This window comes from Zalophus californianus, chromosome 6 (assembly GCF_009762305.2).
Source record: "Zalophus californianus isolate mZalCal1 chromosome 6, mZalCal1.pri.v2, whole genome shotgun sequence".
Classification (NCBI taxonomy): Eukaryota; Metazoa; Chordata; class Mammalia; order Carnivora; family Otariidae; genus Zalophus; species Zalophus californianus.
In genome coordinates, this window is record NC_045600.1 from 111992746 (window position 1) to 112002373 (window position 9628).

At 45.4% G+C, this 9628-nt stretch overlaps 1 pseudogene; it reads right to left on the bottom strand.

Annotated features, from left to right (window-relative positions):
- Positions 1-378: 378 nt before the first annotated feature.
- LOC113910586 lies at positions 379-534 on the bottom strand (annotated as a pseudogene).
- Between the last annotated feature and the right edge of the window lie 9094 nt (positions 535-9628).

Sequence of the window (9628 nt, forward strand, 5' to 3'; positions counted from 1 at the left end):
CTGGCTCCCTACCTTGGCTTTGTGTCCGATTTTCCACTGCCCCTGACCTTTGGACTTGGCAATGAAACTTTATTTCCCTAGCTTTGATCTTCGGCAGTAGGGTTGATTCCCCGCCCAGCCCCACATCACACACTTCCCCATCCTGGCCATCTACCTTCCCCTAGCTCACCCCACCCAGGTTACCTGATTATAGCCGTCTTTTCAAAGGAGATGTTGACACAGGAAGAGATTTGGGCTGCCAAGTAAAAGAAAGAAGCCAAGGAGCCAATGAGATTTGTGTGGAGCCATCAAACTGTCTTCTCTGGAGTTGCCTTTCCCTTCTCTCTCCTCAAGTAGACATGTCAAATCAGTTCCTAGAGAAACTGCTCTCTCTCATGGCCCCCAGTGGGCAGGTTTCCCTGCCATCCCAGAGAGACTAAACAGCGCCTAACTCAAAAGCAGGGAATCCACTGATGCCAAAGAACACTTTTCAATTAACAATAATTGTGCCTTGGATAAACCTCATCAGCTACAATACTGCCACCGCACAAAGCTTAGAGAATACTTCTATCGAGAATTTGGACCAAGAGTCAGGAGTCTGTTGCTAGTTTTTGTTTTTGTTTTTTCCTGGACCCACAAGATCACATAGGCTTGAAGGTCAGATAGAGTTAGTTAAATATATTTCCAAGGTGAAGTTTTGGAGGAGCTCAGGAAGCTGAACTATGGGAGGTCTATGGAGCAGACAGGCCTAGAGAAACGGGAATGCTCCACACCAGAGCGATGTGGAGAGAAAGCTACCTGGGACCTTCCCTTCTGGCTCCCGAGATAGCTGCTGAACTGCCAAAACACTTTCTTTGAACCTAATTCTTCTTCTGCTTTCTAGGCTTGCCAGAACAAACCCCCCCCCCCCCGCCCCCTGCCACTCCCTCAGTTTTATTAAGATATAATTGACATATCAATTGACACATCAGTTATAACACTGTATAAGTTTATGGTGTCCAACATAATGATTTGATACATGTATATATTGCACAATGATTACCAGTTAGTTCACATCACTACCTCACAGTGACAAAATTTTTTCTTGTGATAAGAATATTTAAAATCTACTCTCTTAGAAACTTTAAAACATATGATACTAGAACTTTTGATTTAGCCACAGAGACAAAACAGCAGCCACTGGAACAAAATGGAAGTTTATTTCTCATGTGAAAGTCCAAATGGGGTGCTGGTACTGCTGCAGCAAACATGGCCCCATCTGCTCATTATCAAGGTTGCTCTGGGGTGCTTGCTGGTTGGTGGCTCAGTGTAGCTTTGTATTGTGGGTGGTGGCAGGGCTGGACAAAGGGCCCAGAGTCTGGACCTCAATTCCTCCTGAGAACAGCAGGAGCTGTAGGAAGATATCAGCTGCACTTGTGGGTCGTGGCAGAATCTGATGTGACTTCTGGTCACATACACAATCCTACGGGTCTTAATTCCTTCTCACTCCTCATCAGGGGCTCAGGGGCAAGCAGTCAGCTTTTTGGGTACTGCAGTCCCTCTTGAAATAATTCCTTAATGAAAAATAGTCATTTCAGATTCTGATCATTATCTTTTTAGATGTGGAATGCGTTGCAAGCTTACTGTTTTTCTAGAAGTCAGATTTCTGGGGGCAATTATACAAAAGAGCCCGGAGTGGGCAGCTGTGGCTCTATTCCCTAGGCTGAACAAGAGAAAAGATCTGGGCAGGCCTCAAGACACCCCTTCCCCCACTCAAATTGCTTCCAGACATGGCCTTTGCTCTTGGTTCTCTCTCCTAGGACCTTGAAATGAGAGAAAAAAGCAATTTGGTTCCAGAAAATTCAGAGACAAATGGAGGCTACAGTTGTCCTACCCAAGACCCTGACCTGGAAGGCCAGGAAGCAGATCCCATATTTATATAAGGAATTAGCAGAATCCTGTCAGTTCCCAAATTAGCCTGAGGCTTTGGCTTTGACATAAACATAAGTCAACACCACTCCTGTGATCTGAAGGGTTTTGAGGAGCAAGTTTGTTCCGACATTGGAACAGAAACTAAAATGGTACCAAATAGTCCTTATGTAAGCCGGGCTAACCCACTTTTCCATAGTTCTAGGCCTCTGGGGTTTCATCCAAGCTGCTCTCCGAAGTCCACACTGTGTCAAGGCCTTTGCTGATGCCAGGGACACAGCCCACCAAGGCCACACCCAAAGGCCGAGTCAGGGCACAGCTTTGAAGGTTATAAAAAACTAAGGAGGGGTGCCTGGGTGGCTCAGTCGTTTAAGCCTCCAACTGTGCAACTCTTGGTTTCTGCTCAGGTCATGATCTCAGGATCCTGAGACTGAACACCCCTCCCCTCCCCCTGCCCCACCAGGTGACAAAAGAGAAGGAATAAAGGATTCCAGCATCTGAACAGAGAAAGTTTTATGTCTGCAGCCACAGCCCTGGGGAATCAGACACCCTCCTCCCTCACCTGCCATCAGGAGGGCACTAGAAGATCTAGGAGGATTGCTGAACACAGATTGGGGCAGAGAACTTCTTAGTTTGTGAGGATGTAACAGTGTGGTGGCTATGGATTTCCACTTTGGGATTAACTGCTTTGGACTAGGAGAAAGTGCTGAGTGTGGGAAAGTGGGAGGGGCAGAACTGTCTGGGGCTTCTTATGTGGCAGGCGCCTATGAGCTTCATAGGGCAAATGAGTAGGGGGCAGGGTGAAGCATGGCCCTGTCCCACAGTGCTTTCTTGGATGTCCCACACTCCTGGGACAAAGTTCTCACACTGGCCGCTGTAGGCCTTTCACACTCAGGGGCCTCTGGGTTCGTACTCCTCTGCAGGCTGTGTAAGCCAGCTCTGCAGCATGTTACAGCCATCCAATTTGGGTTCTGTCATAGTTACAGTGTACGTTTGGAAGGCAATGGAAAGTTTGCCTTCTAACTGTATTTCCTTCTTGAGTCAAGAACCCTAACAATTCTAGAACCACTTAGCCCCAGAGTTGTTTTCCAAAAACAAATAAAGGAAAAAATAAAAGGAAACAATAAACGTTCAACTGGTATGGTGTGGCTAGGCTGCTCTAGAGTGGCGAGGGGCCCAGGCTTGTTCCATCTTTTGCTCTGCTGTCCGTAGGGTGACAGCATAGAGGAGAGGGCATGCCATGATAAAATCGGGGTTCTGGAAGAAAGGAGAGCTGGCGAACAGTCATTGCAAGGCAATCAACATCTTCTACTCTAACGGAAAGAATGTGGGATTTGATGCCTGGTTTTAAATCCCCACTTCTGCCACCAAGCATCTGTGTATCTCAGGCAAGTCATTTAACCTTTCTGTCCCTCCGTTTCCTTACCTGCAAAATAATTCCTACTGTACCAAAGGGTTGTGAGTAGACATATCTTAAAAGAGCCTAGCACAGTGTCTACACCATGTTGATACATGACAAAAACACTCCCAGCCATGGCCACGGTTGGTTCCTAGGAACTCTCTTTAATTTTCTTCTCAGCCCTCCTGGTCTGGCATTTTCTCACCATAAAGAGGACAAGCATCTTTACATAGATCACTGTGCAGTGACCTTTTCTATTTTCAACTGTTTTCTATATAATATTCCTCTGAATAAAAATACTAGAATTTATTTGCTCAGTGTATAGTAAGTAGAACGTTTGGAATTTTCCCAGGTTTTTACTATTATGTATACTATTGCTCTTTTTTTTTTTAAGATTTTATTTATTTATTCATGAAAGACAGAGCGAGAGAGAAAGAGAGAGAGAGAGAGAGGCAGAGGGAGAAGCAGGCTCCCAAGGAGCAGGGAGCCCGATGCGGGACTCGATACCAGGACCCTGGGATCATGACCTGAGCTGAAGGCAGACGCTTAACCATCTGAGCCACCCAGGCGCCCTGTATACTATTGCTCTTTACTATGCTGATGCATATGTATATAAGTTTCTTCAGGGTGTAAACCAAGAGTGAAATTCCTGGGTCATATGAAACACCTGTCCTCAACTTTACTAGATAATGTCAGACATCCTTCCAGAGTGGTATGCCAGCTCACCCATATGAGAATTCCTGTTGCTCAACATACACACCAAAAGGTTCTTAAAGCTTTGCCATTCTGGGGGCACCTGGGTGGCTCAGTCAGTTAAGCATCTGACTCTTGATTTTGACTCAGGTCATGATCTCAGGGTTGTGGAGCCTGCTTAAGATTCTCTCTCTCCCTCTGCCCCTCCCCCCTTAAAAAAAGCTTTGCCATTCTGTAGGATGTGTAGGGGTGTCTTATTATGGTCATGACAAAGTTTTTGTTAGTTGCAAATACCTTCTACCCCCTGTCACTTGTCTTTTTATTCTCCTTATAATATCTTTAGTGAATAAAGTTCATAATTTTATTTTTTAAAAGATTTTATTTATTTATTTGACAGAGAGCAAGCATGAGCAGGGGGAGGGGCAGAGGGAGAAGCAGACTCCCCACTGAGCAGGGAGCCTGATGCGGGGCTCAATCCCAGGACCCTGGGATCATGACCTGAGCTGAAGGCAGACGCTTAACCGACTGAGTGACCCAGGCACCTCTAAAATTCATAATTTTAATGCTATTAATAGTTTGTTCCTTTTTCTTGATGCCTTTTCCTTTATCAGCAGTACTTTTCGTTACTTGTTTTTTTAATTTATTTTTTATTTTTTATTTATTTATTTGACAGAGATTGAGAGCACAAGTAGGCAGAGCAGCAGGCGGAGGGAGAAGCAGACTTCCCGCGGAGCAGGGAGCCCAATGTGGGGCTCGATCCCAGGACCCTGGGATCATGACCTGAGTCAAAGGCAGACGCTTAACTGACTGAGCCACCCATGCGCCCTTGTTACTTGTTTTTTTAAAAAAACTCTTTTCCTACCCAGGGTCATGAAGATATTCTCCTGTATTCCCTCCTCAGGGCTGTATGATTTTGCATTTCATGGTTAGGGGTTTAATCCACCTTGGAACTGATTTTTGTGTATTATGGGAGAGGTACCCAATTGACCCAGTGTATTTTACTGGCTATATACCAATGACCTGCATTCCCACCTCTGTCCTATATCTAGTGTTCATATATGTGTGGATCTGTTTCTGGGCCTTTATTCTGTTTCATTGGTCTATGTATCCTCATACCAGCACCTTACTATCTTGGTATCTGATAATGTAGGTTCTTACACCCTATTTTTCAAGAGCATCTCGGCTATCCTTGACCCTTTTTCACTCCCATATACATTTTCAAATTGACATATCAAAAACAAACAAACCAGTTAGGATTTTGATCAGTTTCAGTTTGAGAAGGATTGCCATCTTTACAATTGTGAGTTGTCCAAGCTAAGACTATGGTAGATCTCTTCATTTATTTAGATCTACCTAAATGTCTCGCAATAACATATTCAGCTTTAGTGTAGAGTCTTTGCATATCTTTAGCATTGTTTATTTTTAGGCATATAATGTTTCTTAATCCCATTATAGAAGTAAAATTGACATATAGTAACTGCACAATATTTAGAGTGTATGATTTGATAAGTTTACCATATGGATACATCTTGAAACCATCACTACAATCAAGATAATAAACATACCCATCACCCCCAAAAGACTCCTCATGTCTCTTTGTAATCCTTCCTTCCCGAACATCCCCCCTCCCAACTCTGTACCCAGACAATCAGTAATTGGCTCTCTGTCACTATAGATCAGTTTACACTTCCCAGAATTTTATATAAATGAAATCATACAGTATGTCCTTTTTTTGATCTGGTTTCTTTCACTCAGCATAGCTGTTTTGATATTCACTTAGGCTGTAGTGTGTATCAATAGTTGCTTTAAAAAAATTTTATTTTGAAATAGTTATATATTCACAGGAAGTTGCAAAAATAGTGCAGAGTTTCCCTGTACACTTTACCCAGCTTCTTTTCCCCATGATCTTTGCATGCCTGGCTGCTTTCCATCACTAATATCTCAGTCTGCTCAGAGAGAGCTTCCCTGACCAAACAATATAATCTCATCAGCCTGTGGGTCTCTACCCCCCTCCCTCTGTTATTTTCTGTCTAGAACTTATTAACAGTGGGTTTTTCTCATTTGTTTATTAATTTATTTGTTTATTGTGATCTCATCCTATTAGAATATGAATTCAGTGAAAACAGAGAACTTGTCTGTCCTCGTCAGTGACTAGAATGTGCCCGGCATCAGTAAATAACTGTTGAATAATAAAATAATACATCTTCCAGCAAGTGCATAATATGGTTATTGTTCTATTTCACAGATGAGAAACTGGGTTGGGAAAGATAAAGTGACTTGCCCCAAACCACAGAGTTTGTGGTAGTGGTGGAGGGGATATTGGGCGCTGAGATTTGAATCTCTGATTTATGAACACACTGAACTCTCCTTAAAAAAATTCTGAGACAGGGCGCCTGGGTGGCTCAGTTGGTTAAGCAACTGCCTTCGGCTCAGGTCATGATCCCGGAGTCCTGGGATCGAGTCCCACATCAGGCTCCCGGCTCAGCGGGGAGCCTGCTTCTCCCTCTGACCTTCTCCCCTCTCATACTGTTTCTCTCTCTCTCTCTCTCAAATAAATAAATAAAATCTTAAAAAAAAAAATTCTGAGACAGGAAGCAGGGCAGAATGAAGCTGGTTGCATCTATGTCCTTCGGTGGCAGTAGCCCTTCTTTATGCCATAGACTCAGACCATAGTGCCCCGGCCAGGAACAGCTAACATCCCAAGTGGTCAGCCCTTGGGGTCATTGGCCTCAGCAGCAGCAGCAGGGCCTGCAAGCCCCACTGTGGAGTCCCCTACCTCCCAGAAAGAGCAGGCAATTAATTTTCCCCATCCTCATTCATGCTTATGGGTTGTTGTTGTTTTTTTTTTTAAATGAATTTGACATTTATTTCCAAATCTTTTTTTAAAGAGACATTACAGTTCAATACCATTTATTGCAAACAGATTTCTTTAAACAAGTCAGTCCTGATGTTGAAACTATAATGCATTTTTTTTTTTAGTTTTTGGCACTATTTACTGTTTAGAACAATAGAGAGCAACTTTTTAAATAAAAAGTGGATAGTACTTCATTGGAAAAATATAATAAGAAATAGATTTTACTCTTATACCCCAATCTCCATATTTGTAGTTAAGGTTATATTAAAAAGTTAATTTCCAAAAAGATAACAAGCTTACAAAATCATGATGAAAGTTAACTGGATTTTCTTGAGAAATAAAATTAAAACCAGACAGCACTGCTTACTTTTCAGCAAACTCTGCTTTGCCAAGTTTTGAAAGGAAAAAGCCTAACATAGTTTTCAGTGTTGTCTCCTTGCCTGGGAGAATCTGGAGGACTTGCTGCTTTCTGACAGCCTACTTTGTCATCGCTGCTCCCAGTCACAACTGAATCTATCAACATGATGGCTTCACAGGCTCGCCATGAACAGCCCAGAGCTCAAACCCCGATTGGAGTAGATAAATCCCCTGCTTCTTTGATGGAGCTGTGGATTTCAGACGTTCCTCTGTGTGCTCCAGTCAATATGCATGAAGCTAGTACAAGAAAGGAACCACATCACTTAGCTTGAGAACTTTCTGGAACAAAAATCTGACACATCAGTCAGTTACTTTATCCGTTACAATTTGAGTGAGTACCCAGTAGCAATTTTTCTTCCAGAACTTCTGATCTGTGGCCAAATGTATGATCCATCAGTTGGATCATATTGCAAACTGTGTTATAATCAACACTTTGGAAAATGTACATCATTGTCATAGTCTTCAGAAGCAACTCTTGGTGACCATGATTCCTGTGGGGTCAGAGAAAAGAAATGTCCCAATAAATCCCCTTTCCTACTCAAGTCTTGATTCAACTTTTTAGACTGCTTTCTCCTTCCTGGGGTGGGTAAGTGAACCCTGGCCTTTTCTGCTTAAAAAACAGACCATAAAAACAAGACATGTTCAGTGTATATATCTTTTAGAAAATACAGAAAGATAGAAGTACTTTAAAAAGCACTCTTGATCCCACTGATCAATGTTAATTTTTTGATGTACATCTTTGCAGACTTTTTTTTTTAAAGATTTTATTTATTTATTTGAGAGAGAGAGTATAAGCAGAGTACAAGCAGGGGGAATAGCGGGGAAGGGGGGTGCTGGATCCCAGGACCCTGAGATCATGACCTGAGCCGAAGGCAGAGGCTTAACCGACTGAGCCACCCAGGCGCCCCTGCAGAATTCTTTTTTTAAATGTGTACATGTAGACACACATCTTCACAGAAATGTTATTTTATTATTATATATGTTGTATGGTAACTTAAAAAACAATATAGTGAACATTTGGATATATCACCAAAAATTTTTATCCAACATGATTTTTCATGGCTGCTTAGATTACTATTTATCAAACCTGCAGGTAGAGAGACTGTTGACAAATTTTGGCTGTTACAATGAGGGATGAACAACATTCTCATCGCAGAATCTTTGCCGTTTCTTAACTGTCTCCTTAGGATAGAGTCACACAAGTGGAGTGGCTACATCCAAGGGCACGCCCGATACAGTTGTCAGGTTTCCCTCTAGTAACCCCATGCAACACGCACTCCTGTCCACACCGCAGCCCGCTTAGGAAGGATGCTCCAGACGACTGCTCTGGCTCTGAGGAACCCAGGAGAGAGGGCGCCTAGGGTGCACAGCAAGCCAGTGAGTCTGTGGCCCCACCTAGGCCCTCTAGGGCAAAGAAAGGGGTCCCCCGGCGAAGAGAGAGGAGCACGGGTGAGGGTGGGGGCCATTGGAGGGAGGCACCACCTCTTTTCCCTGCGCGGCACAGGATCTGTCTTTGACTCTTGGTTTCCTCATATGCGGAATGGGGATGGATTCCCTTGGTGATGGAGATGCGTGGATACGGCGCCTTCGGGGGTGCACAAAACAGAGCCCCGCCTGCGGGAGCGCCCCGGCGCCGGTAGGGGACCGAGGACCGGAGAGCCAGGCCTGCGCGGGGAGAGCTGCTCGGAGCCCGCAGGGGGCGCCGCGAGCCCACCGCCCGAGCCGCAGCGGCGGGGGGCGGAGCCGCCGAGCCACCGGAGAAGGGATGGAGGGAGGGTTGGGGGAGGGGGTTGGAGCCGCGCTGCCAGGGGTCCGCGGGCCGGGACCCTAGTGGGGTCTTCGTCTCGGGAGCTTTCTTTTACCGCGCAGCAAAAACGCCAGCAGCTTTACAGGTCCGCGTTTGCAGGCCTTGGCTTTTTCCCCTCCCCGCTCAGTCCAGCGGCTGCCGGGCAGATCCTGGGCTCAAGTCAGCTCCAGGGTTTTCAAATATCCGCGGGGAGGCCGCTGCCTCCAGGGAGCCTTACCGTACTCCCCCAGTGCTCAGGGGGCGTAGCGCCCCGGCTGGCTCGTGGTTCCGAGAGTGTGCGGCCCACTTCCCGCGTTGGGCTTTCTCTGAGGATGGGGGCTTTGCCTCCCCACCGGGACTCGAGCCCTGTATCGCCGCACCCGAAAGCCCCTCTGCCTCTGGCCCCTCGTTAGAAGTGAGGGGGCTCCTCTTCTTCCCGCACGGCGCAATCAAGGGTCCGCAGCAAGGAGCCATGCTGCATCCCAACCCTTTAGCCGCTTTGCTGAGGAGCGCCTGTGTCCCATTTGGGGTGTGTGTGTGGGGGGGGGCGGGGAAGGGGTTCTTTCTGCATTTGTGTGGGGGTTCGTGCCGC